The sequence below is a fragment of the Bufo bufo genome, chromosome 3 (genome assembly GCF_905171765.1).
Source record: "Bufo bufo chromosome 3, aBufBuf1.1, whole genome shotgun sequence".
NCBI classification, from domain to species: domain Eukaryota; kingdom Metazoa; phylum Chordata; class Amphibia; order Anura; family Bufonidae; genus Bufo; species Bufo bufo.
Window position 1 is genome coordinate 188,824,249 of NC_053391.1, and position 23,274 is coordinate 188,847,522.

A 23,274-nucleotide genomic window follows, 5' to 3' on the forward strand; every position below is an offset into this window, starting at 1 on the left:
CTATCATTGATTTCATAGGTAAATCTCAAGCCTATAGGATTGTTATTCAGCGATGTGACAAAGGACTTGAAGGCAACCTCTGGACCATCCCACAAGAGAAAGATATCGTCAATGTACCTTCCCCAGAAGGTAATGTGGGTGGTCCAGGGTTCCTCCACATCGCTGAATACAAGTTGGTCCTCCCACCAGCCCAGGAGCAAATTTGCGTAAGTCTGTGCACAAGGGCTACCCATCGCGGTGCCCCTGAGCTGGTGGTAAAACACATTCTTAAACAGGAAGAAATTGTGTGTTAAGACAAATCTAAGGATGGAGATCATGAAGGAATTGTGAGCTCTAAACTGGATGCCCCTAGTCATCAAAAAGGACTCGACTGCTTTGACACCCCAATCATGAGGTATACTCCACCTAGCTATGGAGCACTACACCCACTGATATCTGAGCCAAGCATGTAACTCCACATTCACTGGTATCTCAGCAAACCGTGAGTAACCATAGAATTTGTCTTCAGTGATTCAACAATGTGTGAATAATCACAGTATACATGTATAGTATTTCAGCTAACCGTGAACAATCACGGAACACGTGTTATGTGAACCTACATAAATCAGGTCATCACTGAACTGTAAAATATCGTTTTTGTATGTTTATTGGTTCTCAGCTGCTTTTCACATACATACAGAGTATCTCGTGTGGGGGTAATTACATTCTTATTGATTTCTCACCTGTCTTTTACATACATATTTGGTAATCTCGTATGGGTGTGATTATAGGTACTTCCAGTATACCTCTTGACCAATGAATGACAGTGTTTGTATTGTATGTCGACTCTCCTGATATATGTAGTCCGGCTGTAGGCCAAATTTTAATAGACGAATAATAAAAGGTATATTTTAATTGGGAAGGTGTTCCAGTGCATATATATATACAGGTGAAACTCGAAAAATTAGAATATCGTGCAAAAGTTCATTTATTTCAGTAATGTAACTTAAAAGGAATTGCATTAATGCAACTTAAAATTAGAATTTTGTGAAAAGGTTCAAAGTTTCACACTCTAGTCAGCTATTTAATCCATACCCCCTGAGCAAAGGATACCTCAATATTGTGACTTTTGGGTTTCATAAGCTATAAGCCATAATCATCCAAGTTATAACAAATAAAGGCTTGAAATATCTCGCTTTGCATGTAATGAGTCTATCTCATATGTTAGTTTCACCTTTTAAGTTGCATTACTGAAATAAATGAACTTTGCACGATATTCTAATTTTTTAAGTTTCACCTGTAAGTCCTGCGCTTATAACACTGGCATCAAACAGAAGACTCTTTTTACCTTTTTTTTTATCTTTTAACCTTTAAAAATGTTGAATGTTAAATGTAAAAATGTTCATCAAAATAAATTAATTTGTTTTCATTATTTTACTAGAATTAATAATGTTTTAGTAATGTATATTTGGTTAAATATATTGTAAAGTATAACATGTTCATCAAAATAAATTAATTTGTTTTCATTATTTTACTAGAATTAATAATGTTTTAGTAATGTATATTTGGTTAAATATATTGTAAAAGAATAACATGTAGTTGGTTTTTTCGAAAAATAAAATATATTCCAAAATATTATTTTTGGTTTTGCACTGTTTTTAAAAAAAAAAATAATAAAAAAATTAGTTTTCTATAAATGTGGACAGTCGGATGGGTATCGCAGACCACATTTAAAGTGAATGGGTCCTATATCTGCATGTCGCGGTCCCACGAACAGATGACACAATGGATGTTAAAAAGAGACACACATAAAAAAAGACTAAAAAAATGCACTTCACATTCAAATATTACACTATACACACTTGCAGTGAGGAACAGAACTATTTGAACACCCTGCGATTTTGCAAGTTCTCCCAGTTAGAAATTATGGAGGGGTCTGAAATTCACATTGTATTGTGCATTCCGACTTTGAGAGACAGAATAAAATAAAAAAATTCAGGAAATCAGAATGTATGATTTTTAAAGAATTTATTTGTCTTGCACTACTGAACATAAGTATTTGAACACCTGAGAAACAGCAAGAATTCTGGCTCTCAAAGACCTTTTACTGTGCCTTCAAAAAGTCCACTCATTAATCCAAGTTAGTAGAACCTTTCTGAGCTCTTTAAAGACACCTGTCCACCCCACAGTCTGTCAGACGCCAACTACTACCGTGGGTAAGACCAAAAAGCTGTCAAAAGACACCAGAGACAAAATTGTGGACCTCCACAAGGCTGGAAAGGGCTACGGGGCAATTGCCAAGCAGCTTGTTGAAAATAGATCAACTGTTGGAGCAATTGTTAGAAAATGTAAGAGGCTAAAGACGACTGTCAGTTTCTCTCAGACTGGGGACCATGCAAGATCTCACCTCGTGGGGTATCACTGATGATAAGAAAGGTGAGGAATCAGCCCAGAACTACAAGGGCGGAGCTGGTCAATGACATGAAGAGAACTGGGACCACAGTTTCAAAGGTCACTGTCGGTAGAACACTACGCCGTCATGGTTTCAAAACATGCATTGCACAGAAGGTTCCCCTTCTCAAGTCATCACATGTCCAGGACCGTCTGAAGTTTGCCAATAACCATCTGGATGATCCAGAGGAGGCATGAGAGAAAGGCATGTGGTCAGATGAGACCAAAGTAGAACTTTTTGGTCTAAACTTCACTTGTCGTGTTTGGAGGAAAAAGAAGGATGAGTTGCATCCCAAGAACACCATCCCTACTGTGAAGCATGGTGATGGTAATATCATGCTTTGGGGTGCTTTTCTATCGAAGGAGACAGGACAACTGCACTGTATTAAGGAGAAGATGAATGGGGCCATTTATTTTGAGATTTTGAGCAACAACCACCTTCCCTCAGTCAGAGCATTGAAGATGGGTCGTGGCTGAGTCTTCCAACATGACAATGACCCGAAGCACACAGCCAGGATAACCAAGGAGTGGCTCCGTAAAAAGCATATCAAGGTTCTGGAGTGGCCTAGCCAGTCTCCAGACCTAAGTCCAATAGAACATCTTTGGAGGGAGCTGAAACTCTGTGTTGCTCAGCAACAGCCCCAAAACCTGACAGATCTAGAGGAGATCTGTGTTGAGGAGTAGGCGAAAATCCCTGTTGCAGTGTGTGCAAACCTGGTCAAGAACTACAGGAAATGTTTGACCTCTCTAATTGCAAACAAAGGCTTCTGTATCAAATATTAACACTGATTTTCTCAGGTGTTCAAATACTTATGTTCTGCAGTGCAAGACAAATAAATTTAAAAATTATACAATGTGATTTCCTGATTTTATTTTATTTTATTCTGTCTCTCAGAGTGGGAATGTACCTACAATGTGAATTTCAGACCCCTCCATGATTTCTAAGTGGGGAACTTGCAAAATCGCAGGGTGTTCAAATACTTATGTTCCTCACTGTATTACACGTTTTTAACTGATTCCTTTTTTTTTTGCCTTTTCAACTAATATTTTTTCTTCTGTAAAATTCTTCTTTTTCCTTTTTTCATCATCAAAGAGATCTGTCATCAAAGATGGGTCCATGTTTGCCATGTTCTCTCAAGTACAACTGATAATGAAGTAAATCTTGCAACTTTTCTGTCAGAAACCTACAAACGTGCGACTTTTTCGTAAAGACGGGCGACTTTTTTAAAGCCACTTACTGAAGGATAAACTGCTACCATCAAACCACATTTATCACAGTATTAAAGGACCATTAATAAATCTGACTTAGCCAAAAGTGACTTTGGACATATGTAAAAGTGGAGTAAGATGTAAGTGTAATGATAAATCTGGCCCATAGAGTGTAGCCAACACAGGTAAATTTGATGAATGGCATCCTGTCAGTGGTGACATAGCAGGCAGAGAAAAAGACAATAACCCCTCTGCTACACCCTTCTTCTTATGTCCATGATTTTATAAATGAGATCAGACACACTGATGTTTACCATAGGTTCACTGGATCTCTCCCCAGAACCAAAAATTCTTCTAATCCACAAGATAGTATAATTTTCCCCTAAGCTTTCCACATCAAGAATTTTACCCTCAAATTCAGAATCTGCACCAAAGGGGAGCTCAGTGTCTGCAACTAGAATTTTAGAATAACCATTGAGAATTAGAAGCTTTAGGAGGGAGACGTATAAAGAATTTGGTTTACGTAATTATGTAGGAATACTAAGCTGGTAACATACAGGGCAGATTTACCTCAAAACAGTATATGGCCACAAGAATCGAAGAGCCATTTTGCATCAGTTTGTCTTTAGAATAATGTTCTTCGAAGAGAGACAGTCTTTGTCTCTGGGTGAAACTGAGAAGATCTCTGCCTTTGATCAGTGTATTTGTTTTTCAGATTTAGAAATTCACAGACAGTGGAATTTCAGAGAGAGTAGAATTAGGAAGGGTTAGTGATGTCCATACACAGTAAACAGTTGTGAGGCTTTACTAGACTCTCCTGAATAATTGTTGTAGAAGAATTTGGCCCATGACAGTAAATTTATCCAGTTGCCCTGGCGAGAGGACAATACATTTTAAACTTGAAAACTTTATTGACTTGTCCATTGGACTGCGGATGATAGGCCGCTACTTCTAGAAGCTCAGCTCTCTCTGTAACTGCCGTGCCCTCTGCACTTTGATTAATATGCCCAAGCAGTGTAAATGTCATCATGCCTGGCCCTTTCAATTAAGGTGAGGCGTGTGCAGCAGATACAGAGAAAGCAGAGCCTCTAGGTGAAACAGCAATGCCCCCGTTTATTCTCAAGGCTCATTTGCATATATTAAAACATTATTTTTCACAGTGATACGGACACATATGAACACGAGTCCAACACAGATACCAACAGGTCAGTCAGTTTAATAGGTACAAATCTGTTGACAGATGACCTTTTAAGGTCTGTATAGATGGTAACTTTGTAGCTTTCAGCAGGTGCCACTATTTTTCCAGCACCAACTTGATTGCCAGCATTTGATGATCTCCAGTTTTTCTCTGCTGGAGAAATTTTTTAGATAAGATACTGCAGGTAAAGGCTTACCTTTATTCCCCTTTATGACAGCACTGCTCCAACACCTACAGAAAAAGCATCAACCTCTTGGAAGAAGGGCTTAGTTGTGTCAGGATGATGAAGAACTAAGGCAGAGGAGAAGGCTTTTTTTAAACTCTGGAAAGGCCGCCTCAGTTTGAGGAGTCCATTTCTTGGGGTTAACCCCATTTTTGGTCAGAGCTGTAATAGGTGCGACCAGAGTAGAGCAGTGGGGAATAAACTGGCAATAATAATTAGCAAATCTCAACAACTGTTGGATCTCCTGTAGTCCCTGAGGACAAAGCCATTTCAGCACAGCAGGTAGTACTGTTGATCCATTTGCAAGACCTGGTCAGAGATCACATATCTTAGAAAAGGCCGCTGAGTCTTCTGAAAGGGGCACTTAGCCAGCTTATCATAGAGGCAGGCTTGGACTGGCCCCTCAGGGGAACAAGTCAATCCCCCAGTGGGTCCTTGTGCAAGGTGGGCCCCTAGTCCCCACTCCCTAAAACAAGAGCACAGTAGACAGACTGCCGTACATGTAGATAGGCAGTTTATTATTTTATATACATCAGGTGGCTGAGATGACTTCTAGGCACAGAGGCAGGCCAGCCAGTATCCTTTTTCTCCATGGCTTGCCTTCTCTAAATGACACCAATTATCAATCATTTTGAGCATGTTGCTGCTGTCTGCCACTGTGTGAACAGGTTGCATTTGCATGTAGCTGTACAGTGAGTCCCCAGAATGAATTGTACTGGTGGACCCTGGGCACCCCAGTCTGACACTGCATATAGGTAATTTCCAGAAGATGCTGTGGACATGTACATAGTGGAAATTTTAATTAGATGAAAACACTAGAATATCATACAATGACACCACAACACAAACTTAAAAAAGATCTCAAAATATGTAATTGATGAACTCCTGAAAGACAGCTGTGTTGTTGCTGAGGCTGAAGGGCATCACCAAGTTCTCAAAATGTCCGTCATGAGGGTAGTCTTCCATTCACTGCCCTCACAGATTCTGATTAAATTGTATGTGCTTAGTCTCTCAAATCCTATCAAAGAGCTTATAAATCAGATGATCTGGGTACTTGTTCTTGATAGCAATTTTATTTAACCCCTAGTTGTCAATACAGTAATTCCTTTTTCTCTAGAAAGAAGAATCCAGCTCTTGCTGGTGTTGCAGACTTACAAAAAAAATAAAAAATACTTTCCATGTTTTCTTTGATGTAAAGAGACATGGCTTCAGTTTTGGGAGTGATACTAAATGGTAAAACACTTGGTAACACTGACATGGAAAAGGATCTAGGAATTTTAATAAACAGCAAACTAAGCTGCAGAAACCAGTGTCAGGCAGCTGCTGCCAAGGCCAATAAGATAATGGGTTGCATCAGAGGGGGCATAGATGCCCGTGATGAGAACATAGTCCTACCACTTTACAAATCACTAGTTAGACCACACATGGAGTACTGTGTACAGTTCTGGGCTCCTGTAAACAAGACAGACATAGCAGAGCTGGAGAGGGTCCAGAGGAGGGAAACTAAAGTAATAACTGGAATGGGGCAACTACAGTACCCTGAAAGATTATCAAAATTAGGGTTATTCACTTTATAAAAAAGACGACTGAGGGGAGATCTAATTACTATGTATAAATATATCAGGGGTCAGTACAGAGATCTATCCCATCACCTATTTATCCCCAGGACTGTGACTGTGACGAGGGGACATCCTCTGCGTCTGGAGGAAAGAAGGTTCGTACACAAACATAGGGGGAGAATTCTTTATGGTAAGAGCAGTGAGACTATAGAACTCTCTGCCTGAGGAGGTGGTGATGGTGAGTACAATAAAGGAATTCAAGAGGGGCCTGGATGTATTTCTGGAGTGTAATAATATTACAGGCTATAGCTACTAGAGAGAGGTCGTTGATCCAGGGAGTTATTCTGATTGCCTGATTGGAGTCGGGAAGGAATTTTTTATTCCCCTAAAGTTGGGAAAATTGGCTTCTACCTCACAGGTTTTTTTTTTTTGCCTTCCTCTGCATCAACTTGCAGGATGACAGGCCGAACTGGATGGACAAAGGTCTTTTTTCGGCCTTATGTACTATGTTACTATAATGGGTAGAAGGAATTGTGCCAGAGAGAAGAAGTTTCCCCCCCCCCCCGTTTACTAGGACATGTTCTATCTTTCAACGGAACGGAAAAACGGAAATACGGAAACGGAATGCATACGGAGTACATTCCGTTTTTTTTGCGGAACCATTGACATGAATGGTTCTGTATACGGACCGTATACAGAACACAAAAAAACGGCCCGTACACTCGCAAAAAAAACTTTTGTGTGAACTAGGCCTTAAAGATAGAACATGTCCTATTATTGCCCGCAAATCACGTTCCGTGGCTCCATTCAAGTCAATGGGTCCACAAAAAAACGGAACACATACGGAAATGCATCCGTATGTCTTCCGTTTCCGTTCCACTTTTTGCGAACCCATCTATTGAAAATGTTATGCCCAGCCCAATTTTATCTATGTAATTACTGTAAACTGTATATGCTATACGGAAAAACGGAACGGAAAAACGGAACAGAAATGGAAACACAATGGAAACAAAAAACGGAACAACGGATCCGTGAAAAACGGACGGCAAAACACTGAAAAAGCCATACGGTCGTGTGCAGGAGGCCTTAGGCTGGGTTCACACAGGCGTTGCGGGAAAATGTGCGGGTGTGTTGCGGGAACACCCGCGATTTTTCTGCGCGAGTGCAAAACATTGTAATGCGTTTTGCACAAGCGTGAGAAAAATCGCGCATGTTTGGTACCCAAACCCGAACTTCTTCACAGAAGTTCGGGCTTGGGATCGGTGTTCTGTAGATTGTATTATTTCCCCTTATGAAAATAATAGCATTCTGAATACAGAATGCATAGTAAACTAGCGCTGGAGGGGTTAAAAAATAAATAAAAATAATTTAACTCACCTTAGTCCACTTGATCGCGTAGCCCGGCATCTCCTTCTGTCTCCTTTGCTGAACAGGACCTGTGGTGAGCATTAATTACAGGTAAAGGACCTTTGGTGACGTCACTCCGGTCATCACATGATCCATCACCATGGTAAAAGATCATGTGATGGATCATGTGATGACCGGAGTGACGTCACCAAAAGTCCTTTACCTGTAATTAATGCTCACCACAGGTCCTGTTCAGCAAAGGAGACAGAAGGAGATGCCGGGCTACGCGATCAAGTGGACTAAGGTGAGGTAAATTGTATTTTTTATTTTTTTAACCCCTCCAGCGCTAGTTTACTATGCATTCTGTATTCAGAATGCTATTATTTCCCTTATAACCATGTTATAAGGGAAAATAATAATGATCGGGTCTCCATCCCGATCGTCTCTTAGCAACCGTGCGTGAAAATCGCACCGCATCCGCACTTGCTTGCGGATGCTTGCGATTTTCACGCAACCCCATTCACTTCTATGGGGCCTGCGTTGCGTGAAAAACGAAGAATATAGAGCATGCTGCGATTTTCACGCAACGCACAAGTGATGCGTGAAAATCACCGCTCATCTGAACAGCCCCATTGAAATGAATGGGTTGGGATTCAGTGCGGGTGCAATACGTTCACCTACCACATTGCACCCGTGCGGAAATCTCGCCCGTGTGAACGCAGCCTTAGGGTTGATGTGGATGTATGCTCACTACTTGTTGTTTACTGAAGACATCTTTCTATGAGGAGGAAAGTGCAAATCTGGATGTTGGTCATGCAGCAGATGTGATATATCTGTCACATAATGGATGTGGATCCTCTGTCTCACTTCCACAAATTTGGTTTGGGGCTACTCCTAGGGGTGTTATTTAAGGAAGGGGTCATTAGCATGAGGGAGGCACGGAAAGGTGAGAACTGCACGGGCTGTACTCACCTTCCCTGGCCTTCTTCCAACCCTGCACTGTTTCCTGACACATACAGCGTCAGGACGTAGTGCACGTAAACGCACACTATGACCTGACGCTGTGCGCTGTCAGGTCACAGTACAACGCGGCAGGAAGAAGACCAACACGGCGGTAAGTGAATCTGCAAAGAGGCAGCGCCGTCGGGAGTTTGAGAGTTAAAATGTCTGATCTGAGGCTAATGGAGGGTGGGGAGGGTCTGATCTGGGGAGGGTCTGATGGGGTTCTTATTTGAGGCTGGGGCGCCTATTAGGGGTCTGATCTGAGGCTGGGAGGGTCTGACGGGGGCTGATCTGAGGCTCGGGGGTCTGATCTGAGGCTGGGGGTCTGATGGGGCTGATCTGAGGATGGGGGGGTCTGATGGGGCTGATCTGAGGCTAGGGAGGGTCTCATGGGATTGTCATCTGAGGCGGGGGGTTTGATCGAAGGCTGGGGAGGGTTTGATGAAGGTCTGATCTGAGGCTGGGGGGTCTGATCTGAGGATGGGGGTCTGATGGGAGTCTTATCTGAGGTTCATGTAGGCTCAGATCAGGTAATCGGTTATAAAATCTTGGAAAACCCTTTTAAGTACTATTTCGATGCTGATCTTTTTTATATTAACATGTCCAGAAGGCATAACCAAGGATTGACACAAGGCAGAGTTTTGCTTCAGATGTATATTTTATGGAGAATATATGTATTTACTAAAAAAGACACGTCAGGAGAGCACCTCCCTATGTCTTCTGCTTGTGACTGTGCATGATCAGTACTGTATTATCTTGTATAGCCCGCAGCATAATACTCGTCAGAGCGCCTGTATGGACCTGGTATCTGACCTCCATATCTTCACTATATGGTAGTTTTATTGGTTATACTGATGCTTATGTAGCGGTGGCATACACTTGTCCCTAAGTGATATTGTGACGTCTGTCTCTGTCTGTGTGATTCTGTATCTCTTTGTGCCACATTTATTTTCCTTCATCTGTTGATGTTATAGTTTAAATATTTAAAAGAATTGTCCAAGATTTTATTATTGATGACCTTTTCTCAGGATAGGCCATCAGTATCTGATTGGTGGAGTTCTGACACCCCACACCCACCCTATACAGCTGTTCCTTATTAGCTCAAGCACTAAACTACACAGCTCTATCCACTGTGTACTGGATGGAACTAGTCACTACAGAGCAGGTCCCTTTTACTGCGCTGGGAGCGGCACAGAAATAACCAGCTCTGTCCATGGCACATTGGATGGAACTGTGTAGTACCAACATTGAGATACAGTATGCAATGGATCGGCACGGATGTGATGTGTCAGATCCCTGCAGATCAGATGTTGGTGGTCTGTGCTAGGGCTAGGCCAGTGATGGCAAACTGTTTAGAAGCCGAGTTCCCAAACTGTAATCCAAATCCACTTATTTATAGTATCGTCCATGTACTTTATCATTTAGCTATAATAGCGTGCCTGCATACCATGTGCTAGCTATGCTGTTCATAGCATGCCCTGCGCTGATGAATGGTAGGAGAAGTCTAAGGCATATTGGCACACCATAGACTTTTTCCAAGGCGTGGGTGCCCACAGAGAGGGCTCTGAGTGCCGCCTCTGGCACCCGTGCCATATATTCGCCACCACTGAGCTAGGTCATCAATAGTAAAACCTTGGAAAACTTCTTTAAAAGGGCTTTCCGAGACTTTACTACTGATGACCTAACCTGTGGATAGGTCTTCAGTATCTGATTTGTGGGGATCCGACACTGGAGACCCGCAACCATCAGCTGTTTCAGAAGGCTGTGGCCTTCTTCCTGCTCATCAAGCACAGTGTTGTTCATTTGATAGTGCCTAGACCAAGTGACAGATGAACATGACGTTACATGGCCTAGACTAAGCTAAGAGAAGACCGCAACACCACAGCAAGGGCTGGTGTCTTCTCAAACAGCTGATCGGCAAAGTTCCCGGGTGTTGGACCCCCACCGATCAGATACTGATGACCTATCCAGAGGTTGGGAAAAAAGATACCTTAGGGATGATTTCAGTTAGGCTACTTTCACACTAGCATTTTGTGCGGATCCATCATGGACGGATTGGACTGACAATAGACCCTACAGGGAAATTTCCTGGTGGGCTGGTGCCCAAAGGGGCCACCAAAGCCCCCCTCTTGGCTGGATACATAATGATCTGATGCTGTCAGCATAAATTAATGCTAGATGCATCATGTACTAATGCACCTGGCCGGAAGACAATGGTTCACTCCTGAATTCAACTGTATTGCTGTCCCCAGAACAGTGAGACAGTTGAATACTGCAGAGGGGGTAGCAGTATTTTGTGCTGCACTGTAGTATTTGGTTCTTCTGGGGTGGTATTTTTTGCTGTATTATGGTATTGCTGGCCTAGCCTGCTGCTGTTTCCCCTACTTATCTGTGTAGGCCATTACTTTGGTTAATTTTGACCGTCTACAACATGGGTCCACTTTTAGGTTTATTTCCAGGGACACTTTAAGCTCCCAGTCTGTTCCTGTTTATGCTTCAGACCCTCCACCATTTTTGTAACCCACCTTTGCACCTGTTCCATTTTATCTCTGTCTTTTTGTAGGTGAAGTCTCCAGAACTGGACACAGTATTCCAGATGTTGTCTCACTAGCGCTCCATACAGCGACATCACAATCGCTCTTCACCTGTTTGTTATATCTCCAGTGGTATAACTAGAAGTGACTGGGGGGGCGTGGCTAGCGCGCGCATGGAGGCAGACGCGTGATCCCTGTGCTCCTAAGCTTTCAGCCTCAAACCGGCTTCACAGCGGCTCTGTGCCCATCTTCAACCATCTCCAAGTGGTGCGCTAACCTCACTGGTTACGCAGACACCGGCAATTATGCCCAGAGGGAAAAGATGCCGCAGCCCCATAAAGCTTACTAGCTTTTTCCCCACTGCAAGCGCACTTCCCGCGCGCTGGATACAAAAGCTGCGCCGTCCTCACCAGCGGCTCTGCACCTGGTTTCTCCAGCGACTCCTCCATCTAGAGATGCTCCCTCCTCCTCTCCTACCTCACAGTCCTTAGAGTCTTCAATTCTCCCTACCCAAAACTGTCGTAGTGCATCAGGGAAAGGGAAACATACGTTGACCTCTCGTGACGCCATTGCCAGCATTTATTTTTTCCATATTAAAGAACAGATTATGAGGGCGTCTAGAAATTCTCCTTCTCTACCTGACCGCTTTAAAGAAGTATTGATTTACGCCAACCATTTCGGCGGGGAATTTGCCTCCAGTACTTCACTACTGCGTGGAAAAGGAATTTCCTACAAGTGGGGTTTCCCCATCAAATTAATCATCTCCTATAATAGAGCTCAACACGTGGCCTCTTCATGAGCCTTGGCCTTAAAGTTGTGTCAAGATTGGGACATAGTCTCTCAAGATCAACAAAACGCAACCACACTCATCATCTCCCCGACATGTGGATGGAGAATGGGCAACGGTCGTACATCGCAAGTGTAAGACTGTTCGATCCGGATGGGCGAGAAGTCCTACAAGCACTTGATTTTAGTGGGGACTCACGTGTTGCCTTTAGTTTTATCTTAGTTGGGCACTAATACCGCCTTTTAGGCTGACCCTAGCTCGTGGTTTTGTCTCAGTATTACTATGTGCTGACCCCTATGTTTTATTATCTTTTCCTGTTGCTGCATTTTATATGTACTTTATCTATACACGTAGAAGTAACCTACTCTGCCTCTGCTTTTCTTAGGTATGTTATCATGCTTGTTTTTTCTCATGTACACTACACCATCCTTTCTTTTACATTGGCATTTTGTGACCCTATTGTAGCTATCCACTTGCTCCTCCTGTGATGGAACAGTACAACTTGAACTAGGTGTTGTCCGCCGCAGTCCTCTAACCATCACCATGGTATTTAAGATAGTTTCCCTGAATACTAAGGTGCTTAACTCCCCCTTTAAAAGGTCACTACTATGGAAAAATTCCAAAAGTCTTAAAGCAGACATAATCTGCATGCAAGAAACGCACTTACTATTTCAGGATCTCCCAAGATTGAAGCATAAAAATACCCACATATATATTCCTCACCTGCAATCCGAAGAAAGAAAAAAAGTGTGTCCATAGCAATCCGGGACTCCCTCGCCTTCGCTCAGGATGTGGTTGTGGTGGATGACGGTGGCAGATATGTTATTGTGATTGGTTTGATTAATAATGTTTATTATACACTAGTATCGTTATATGCTCCTAATAGGCATTTTATAGTCTTTTTTTTTTTTATCAAACGTTGCTACAGTGCGTAAGGTACATCTTATAGTAGTAGGAGATTCCAATGCTGTGATGTGGCCCTCTGTGCATTCCACCTCATTAACTACACCCAAAGAACCAACGAATATATCTCAAATCGTGCATAATTATGGGTTGTATGACGCCTGGCGGATTCAGCACCCACTGAACGAGATTTCACCTATTTTTCCTGTGCTCATAAAATATATACCTGTATCGATTATTTTTTAGTAGATAGGGAACTGCTATCTCGTGTTGACTCCACGACCATCCAAACTATTACGTGGTCTGACTATGCACCTATATGTATGTCTATAGCAGAACAATATACAACATCACTATACTCTGTGTGGAGGCTTAATAATTATATCTTGCAGAGTCCAAGATACTCTCCTCAAACCATTCAATGTCTAAAAAATTTTTCAAGACAATGATAATCGTCAGACCTCGGATAGTACTCTCTGGTGCGCCATGCAAGCAACATTGAGAGGCTATTTCCTTAAATAAGCTTCTTATGACAAAAAGATTAGGGTACAGACTTTGCTTCAGATGCAAACTCAATTAGCTGAACTCCATCGACTAAACAAAAATAATTATTCCCCTAGCATAGCAGAGGAGATTGCGTCAATACAATCTCGAATGCATGAGCTTAACGCTTATCAATATGATTTGATGTTGAGAAGACTTAAGCTTAACCATTATTGGCAAGGTAATAGGGGTGGAGCTTTGTTGGCCAGACAATTGAAGTCTCGCATGGTGAAGTCTAGAATCCCCTTTTTGTTACGTTTATATGGCTTGCGGGTGCTGGATCTGCAGGGCATTGCAGATGAGTTTGCCCTCTATTACTCCTCATTGTACAATCTTTCAACTGACTCATCTACCTCACAACCAACCTTACCCAACATTTAAGCGTTTTTACCTAAAATAACTATGGGAGTCTCCATAGCCCATATGAGGAACAACAATAATCTACTTTCCTTTTCTGAATTAAGGGACCAATTCTATGTACCTAAAGAGGATTTTTACAAATATCTTCAGCTTCGTCACTTATTGTCATCTACAAACACCAAGCAGGACACACTATCCACCACATACACTGCCTACTTCCAAAATCTTTTGGTGTTTGCAAAGGGCATAATCTGTGGCGTATCGAGAATTACAATCTACGACCACCCCTAAAAAACTAAATAAGACCTTTACGCCAGCACAGTGGTCCTTTGTGTTTTCACTAAGTTCAACCACGTCTCGATGCGTTAACCATCTAGAAGCATCAAGGAAACTACTTTATAGATGGTATTATACCCCATATAGGTTGTCTATCATTTATCCCGCAGCATCAAGTCTCTGTTGGCGATGCTCAATTGCCACGGGCACTTTAATGCATATTTGGTGGCAATGTTCTAGCATAAACCTACTTTGGTCTCACATTATAGCTCTCATGGAATTGGTCATAGGATTTGCGATCCCCCATGCCCAGAAGTAGCCTTATTATCACTGGGTCTAGCTAGATTACAATTAGCAGATGTCACAATCCTCTCTCATATTCTTACAGTGGCAAGGGTAGCAATAGCTAAATAATTGAAAAGTACAGATCTTCCCTCCATATATGAAATCGTAGCCAAAGTACACTACAATTACAATATGGAACTTCTAATTGCCAAAAGATTAAACCAGTTACCTAGATATAGTGTAAGATGAAAGAAATGGTCTATATTCATGGTGGGTAATTATCCTTCCTTGCCACAATCTCAAATATAATTAAAAATCATATCACAAGAGGAAACTATGCAACTTCCATAAGTATGGTGTAGCGCTTATTTGTTGCTCTGTTATTTTGTTTTCTTTCCTTTCTTGATGTACATTTTACAATTTATTTTTTTTCCAATGTCATGTTATATACAATCTTTGGAATGCACTTCACCTCATTTATAATTCATTGCAATGTATGACATTGTGACATGTAGCGTTTTGGACACATTCTGTAATGTTTAATTCTTAATAACAATATGTTAAATAACTAGAACTGACTGTGCCCCACAGCAAATTTTTGAATGCCCCCCAGCAACACTTTCCTCCCTGTGCAACCCTCACTCCTGTAGCTAGTCAAGATCCCTCTCTCAGACCAGGCCAAGCAGCTGCTCTGTCCGTTTCCTACACTTATATACTGTATCTCATGTCACTGTATATACTGTCACCGTATATAATGTCATTTTATAATACTGTTGAGGGGGCCCTGACAATAAAATCTTTCAGTCCACTTCTTTTCTGAGTTTGGGTCCTGTAGCAGCCGTTTCCTCTGCTTCCACTATAGCTATGTCCTTGTATACATCTGTATGTACTGGGGTTGCATCAGGTATCAAAGTCTCAAAACATTTTCAATACTTTGATACCCGGTTTGGTTCGATACCAGGTTTTTTCAATTCTAAGCTGAGCTATTGTGCAGTATGTTTAATGAGAGAATCAGGCATAGGTTGTGGTGGGCAGCAGAGGCTCAATGCAAGAGTCAGGCAGAGGTCAGGTCAAAGGTTGGGTACGGGAGATCAGAATGTATACAACACACATTCACTGGGAGCTAGTAAGCTAGAAACACTATTGCTCAGGCACCTTTACACAGTGGAAGGTGCTTTAAATAGCCAAAGGCTGGGTAAGATTAGGGTGCGTGCAATCCTTTAAGATGTAGAGGAGGCATCTGTTCCCTATGAGCAGAGAGGAGAGGTGTAGACAGGAAGCATGCCTAGGTATATGTGGAATAGAAGGAGCAGCACTACTGTGACCAGGGCCCACTGAGCAGCAGGAGAGGGACACTTGCAGGTCTGAACCACCGTAGATCTGGAGCAAGAGGAAAGGTGAGTCTAATGGCAGCTATCCCTGCAGTTGGAGAGATATTGACAGTCACAGTCCAACAACAGATAAATAAGATGCCTCCTGTCTGCAAAGCAGACTCCTTGGCTCTGGGATACATGTTCCCAGAAGCACAGTTCCAAACAAATTGTAGAAAAAATATTTTTATAGTGCCAAATTTTCTAGTATTCGAAATGTTTTTAAAAATATTCATAGCAAAATACGACAGATGCTGTTTATTTCTCTGTAATGAAAATATCCACATTTCATACCCATTGTATTTGTGACATCTTGAATTGTGTAGTTATTTTAGCTATACCATTGTTGCAATGAAAGAGGGGGAGACTAAAAGAAAAACTGTGTTTTGCCCATAGTAGCCAATCACAGCTCAGCTTTCATTTTGCAAGAACATGGCAAGAAATGAAAAATGCACTTTGATTAGTTGTATTGAGCAAGAGAGACAGATTTTATTTTAGACAGTTCCATAAATCTCTGCAATTGTGCCTATGATCATTTATAGTGTGATAAAAAATAACAGTTACATAGCTTTAAAAAAGACACATGCCTGTCAAGTACCACCTTTCTCATATTAATTACTGTATTTTTCACTCTATAAGACGCATATATGTCACCATCAAAAACTGACAATCCCATCCACAATATGAATGATAGATTAAAGAGAATTGGACCTAACACAGATCCTTGTGGTACCCCGCTGCTGACTTTAGCCCATTTCGAGTATCGTTTACAGCGACTCTTTGTTTTCTGTTCCGTAACTAATTCATTACCCATGTGCAAATCTTGTCCAAGGCTGTTGTATATTATCAAATTCCAAACACACCAATATAAATTAGCGCTTACTCTCCAACTGTTTCTACAAGTAACACTGTACACTTTCATGCATTAAAGTGGTCGTCTGGGTTCAGAGCTGAACCCAGACATACCCCCATTTTCACCCAGGCAGCCTGCCTACTTTCATGCTTGATGCTCTCCTTTGCCCTGCGCTGAATCGTGCAGGGCAAAGGCTTTTTTAGGAGATCCGGTGACGTACCAAGCTCTCCAATGGGAACACTAGGTGGAGGCTTCCCCCTAGTAGCGAGCACGTTGACGTCACCGGCACTAATGGGCAGCCTTTAGCGGCTAGGGGGGTGAGAATGGGGGTATGTCCGGGTTCAGCTCTGAACCTGGACAGTGTCTTTAACTAAAGCACACTATCTCCAGTCCCCACTAGATGCAATAGGCACATATATGGTATGTTTGACTGCAGCACTGTTTGAAGTTAGGTGTAGAAGTGCAGGAGTCACATTGTACAGTAGATACATCTCATCTTTCACAAGACCAACATCCAGATTTGCACATACTTCCTCCATGAAACCATGCATATTGGGTAGACACAGCTTGTTTGGCATGAATCCATGCTGATTAAGATAGACTATACAAGTGTATTACACTGTCTTACATGAGCTGTCTTACATTTAGACCATTTTCTATGCCTATAACAGTCGTAGAAAATGTTGACTAAGACGAGCCTGCCCTGCCCACATCACCCACAATTTTAGAACTGGCGTGAGCAGGGAGAAGTCGCAGATAGCAACGCAACTAACTTTTGTGCTGCCATCTGCGCCTGAAATATGCCCAATTTAGGCATATTTCAGCTTAGTAAATGACCCTCATGTTTTTAGGCTTAAAAAGCTAACAAATACTGCTGGTTTCTTTATAATCATATATTGTGCCTGTGAATAAACCAGTAATAGATTTCAGGTTTCTAAGAAAAAAGAAAACACTATTTTCAATAATTTCAATATTTTCAATTATTTATTATAGTATAGCCTTTAATTATGGGTTAAATGACAAAAAAAGTAACAGAAAAAAAAGTTTATGTAAGTTTCTCCCAGGATTTAAACCCGGGATCTCTACATGCAAAACCAAGCAGCTATCACCTAGCTTATAGCATTACCATATAGAGATATATGTTTTTTCTATGCTTATATTGGTCATAGGTTGAGGCCTGCAACTTCAGTGTTGAAATATAGTCAGAAGTGTGTTGTATCCATTGCAAATATCCAACCAAATAAAACCACATTAGTTACAGGTTGCATGCATCTTTTTCCCAAAAGAAAACAGTGGGACACATTTACCATACCTCCCAACTTTTTGGATGGTCAAAGAGGGACACATATGATTGATTGTGTGAAAGATCTATTTTTTTTGCATATCTATACACTTCAATAGTTTTCTCTTAGGAAATTGCGCAAAAATAATCAAAATCTATAAATTCCAACTGAATCAAATAATGAAATGACATACAAGGTGGGCTCTAATATACAGAGAGGAACCAGACAAACACTTTCTGGGTCAATGTTGTGAATGTAATAATGCAAATCTATATCTCACATTAAAAAAGAGGGACATTTAAGGAGCAAAGAGGGACAGAGCCACTTTGGATGGCTTAAATTTAGGCTGTCTATATATCCATCAGATTTGTCACAGTGGTTTATGCTGGATGATAAAATTGGAACATGGTTAGACACTTTTGTCTAGCTGTATACCAACTATTGGTTGACTTAGTTTGAAACAGAATTTCACACAAGAATTATGGCACAATTTTGGCTGTAAATGTTGCATGTTAGGCCAGGTCACTTTCTTGTAATCCACACACTTGGTTGGCACCGCATTTTGGCGCAACTAATACCAGAATCTAAATGCACTTCCATTAGTAAATGTGGGTCATTGTGTTGTCCTTGCTTTTGTTGTAATACTACTGTGACATGTTACTGTGGAGCTCTAGCCTGAAGGTGATGACTGATATAATGATAACTATTAACTAACTAACTAACTAACTAACTAACTATAATCAGTAATAATCTTTATGTCCATAGTACTGAAATGAGTTACTTCCAACCAACCAACCGATATTTGTTATCGTATTGTAAATTTCTAACTTTTCTTAGTCCTTAGGGCATGTTCACATCTGCGTTGAAGGCTCCGTTTGGGGCTTCTGTCACAGACTTCATCAAAAACAGCAGAGAAAAATGTTGTGCATGCAAGACTTTTTTTCCCCTCTAAAAAAAGCGACAGAAATTAAAAGTATCCCATTATGGTCAATGGGATCTGTTTGGCTCAGTTCATGTCATTATGTGCCAAATCCGGCACTAATGTTATTTTCATTGTTCTGCTCCTGTAATGGAGCAGAAGAACGGAAATTAAAGCTGGTGTGAAAGAGCCTTTACTCATTTAGTGCTGTTGTCATCAAATTAAATCATGATTCAAGACAGGAAGATGTATATGGCATGAATAATATTGTTAACAGTGGGAATGATTTTCCACATAGATTTTATTCCAGTTTTTGCAAATATGTTTCAATGTTTCATCTAGCTGAAGGCTGGTCGCATAGGAACCAAATCTAAGGCCTCTTTCACAGGAACGATATGAATAGTGTCTGGATCTGTTCAGGAAAAAAATGATGGTTTTGCACGCAAGTTCAGTCAGTTTTGACTGCAGTTGCGTTCAGTGTTTTAGTTTTTTCCGCATGGATGCAACCAGTTTTTGATGCGTTTTTCACACAAGCCCCATTAACTTCTATAGAACAAGAGCTGCGTGAAAAAATATAGAACATGCTGCAATTTTTCTTGAACGTAGGAATGATACGTGAAAAACAACTCTCATGTACACAGACCCATTGAAATGAATGGGTCAGGATTCAGTTGCGGATTCTATGCGTTTGCTTCATGCATCACATCCGGACAAAAAACTTGCTTGTGTAAAAGAGGCCTTACTGTGTATGGCCAGCTGTATGTAAATTTAAATACGACTATGTAAAAATATATATGAAAATTGTTTTTTTTAACCCATTTATTCCTCTACCTTGAGATCTTTCAGGCAGTAATGATCTTTTGCATTCAGAGAACTCATGTCTTATCAGTTTTCGTCTGCGACTACCACCACCCGATGTACTAGACAATTACTGAGGTGGAAATTGAAGCAGAGATAATAAACCAACTACCTTTTATAGAACTCTCTAAGAACAGATTAGTTTCCTTGTGTTCCCAAAATATTACATGATGACCACATTTTAGTAAATTTTCCTGTACAAAGGTGTAAATGTGAACCATCATGTAAACCTTTACTTTCAAAAACATGTAAGACAATAGTTAAAAAGTAATAAAAGAGTGAAAAACTTAAGGCAGCCATACACATTAGTCTAAACGTGATCAAAACAGACTTCAGTTTTCAACCAAAATGAACGTTCGTTGAAATTTACAACGAACAATCGTTTTAGTCTACCGATGACAGACCATTATCGTTTGAAAAGAAGTTGGCCTTGTTTAATATTTTCATCCGATAATAGAACAAAAGATCTTTTGTTGAAAGATCATTCGTGAACGGAAGATCTTTCTTTGAAAGAACGTTCCCAGAAAGATCTTTCGTCCATCGCCGGGTTTCATTGAACATGTATGGCCAGTTTAAACAACTGTAAAGGCCAATGTGGATTATGATGTGTATGGCAGTGTCTGTGAAATGAACGTTCACCAGATGATTTTGTTTAACTGCTGTTAAACCATCAACTCACTACTATCTAATATGTATGGATTGGACACCTTTAAAGAAGTAAAATTTCACGTTGCTCATTAGTGGTTCCATGGTAAGGGTCAGATGGGGTAACACAGATACTATCTCTGTAAACTCTACACCTAACGGATTCTAATGCAGGCGCTTGTGTTTTTGTAGATTACCAGTAGTGTACAGAAAAGAAGTTGGCATGAATACCGTGGCATCTTGAGGCATACTGCCTTTGACAGCATGAAAACATTTTCCAATAACTAAATTTAGCAGCTGATGAAGAAGTCTGTGGAATTTGCATAATGGTCTGTTGAGCGTTGTCTGTCACTTATCTAAAAGATGATGGATCCTGTTTGGTAGTTATATTACCACGTATGTTATGACAATTTCATAATTAAAAAATACAAATATATGTACAAAAATGATGCAAAATAAAACAGGTTCCCACCTTTAGGCCTCATGCACACGGCCGTTGTTTGGGTCCGCATCCGAGCCGCCGTTTTTGCGGCTCGGATGCAGACCCATTCACTAAAATGGGGCTGCAAAAGATGCGGACAGCACTCTGTGTGCTCTCCGCATCCGTTGCACCGTTCTGTGGCCCGCAAAAAAAATATAGCATGTCCTAATCTTGTCCGTTTTGCGGATCCGCGGTTTGCGGACCGCAAAAAACAGCATGGTCGTGTGCATGTAGCCTTACTGAGTATATTCTGTAGATCTAGGCATAAGTGAGAGATCTAGACGTAAGAGAGATGAGTCTTTTGTATCAGGGCACATTTTTCAGTGTATATACTTATACCGTATATATACAGTGTATATATACGGTAATTTAGTAGCAATTATTTATAAGAAATGAGCTACCAATCTCGGCACAGCTTTCAATTTTCCGGGCCAGTTTAAGAAATGAATACTGATTGGTTGCAATGGGCATTGAGACCAGCTTCTTCTGACTTGGAGTTGTTTTTCCCCCCAAGTAGAGATTTATCAGCAGGATAAATGCGTAGGAAAGACTGGTGTTGGTATATCTCCATACACAGACTTCGGCAGGATCGGATGACCATCCAATATGTATGGGTGTGTCTGCACAGAAGGATCAGACATGTTACATTTTAATGCTCCATCAGAAAAGTATGTTTTTTTTTTAATGTCTTTGTGGTTCAATCTGATCTGGTAAATTATTGGGCAACCCTGTCTAACCATTTCTAAATTCCAAAAGTTGTGATTTCTTTCTGAAATCAAAAAGCATAATGTGCAGTAAGTTAAAGGGGTTGTCTCATGAAAGAAATCCCAGCTCATTTGCCCTTTTATGGATATAGACATCATAGAGGGGAAGTCTCCCGCATAGGAAGCCTCTCCATGAATCAGAACGAAATGCTGCTCTATATGAGCAGCTCGTGTTCTGGAAATGCCCTTGCTCTATGTGGTCAACCATTCATCTGAATGGCCATTATATAATACTAAACTCCTGACTGGCTGTGGCTTCCCTGGCAAAATTAGTTGGGGGTTGGGCTTTTTTTTTTAAAGAGAGAACCCCTTTGCGGTTTTGAGTGAACTATGAGGCATTCCCTTAAATAATAGTTACCTGTAACATTCATACATTACTTTACCTTAGTGGTCAGACCTGTGTGCTGCTTCATGAAGGACAGCATGGAGTTTGATTCTATTTTTTGCCAAAGTAAAATAAATAAATAAATAAGAAAAACAGAATAACAGCTCTTTCTTCTATTAACATATAACATTATAAAAAAAAACTAAAAGGGAAACTTGGTTTTAGCTTGCCGACATGACCTTACTGGCTCTGCATGCTTCGGAGAAGACCAGTGTGGCCACCTTTATATTAAATAAGTACTGGTTGTCATAAACTTACCTGTCTGAGCTCCAGTGGCACGATCCTCAGCCTCGGGACGGCCGCATCGGGAGCCACACCTCCTAGTGACATGACAGCATTTTTAGCAACAGGATGCAATGCTCTGCTTCTCCCTGCAGCTGGACTGTGCTGGAGGAGATTAGTACTGGGCTGATTGCTCAGCTGCTCTATTACTGTGTGCTAGTGTTTCTGACTAATGAAGAACCTATCAGGTGCTGATCCAGAGGCTCAGTGCTCTATTCCATACACCAGTGTAAGTGATAGTCTTGTTTGCAAGAAAAAACCAAAACAAAAAATAAAAAAAATGTTTTTTTTTGTTTTTTTTTGCACAGCTCACTCTCAATTTGCGTAATCCAGACACTCCCGTAATATGAAGAAAAAGGCAGCATGGATGAATCCCCCGGATCTGGGGTCATGAGAGAGTAACACATTTTCAATAGGTCCAGTGCCTAGTGAGGACATTCTCCAGGAGAAATTTAAAAAACAAACTGACCAATGGAGTGGAAAGTAAACTCGATATATCACCGCCCCTCTCCTGCAGCTGTCCGCGTGGCTAGATGAGTAGAGAAAATCTCAGATGGTGAAAACTTATCATGTTAGTGTGCAAGTGCAAATATTTAAAAACAAATACTGGTCATATTAGATGTACATCCACTGGCATAAGCAATAGAAATAGTAGTAATAACCAGATTAGGCAAAGTATCACAAAAAAAGAATTAAAAAAATTATCCACTGTTTAAAGTTACATGTAGGACCACCCACAGATGTGTGTGTGAACACGTACTAAGATAAAGACCATAAC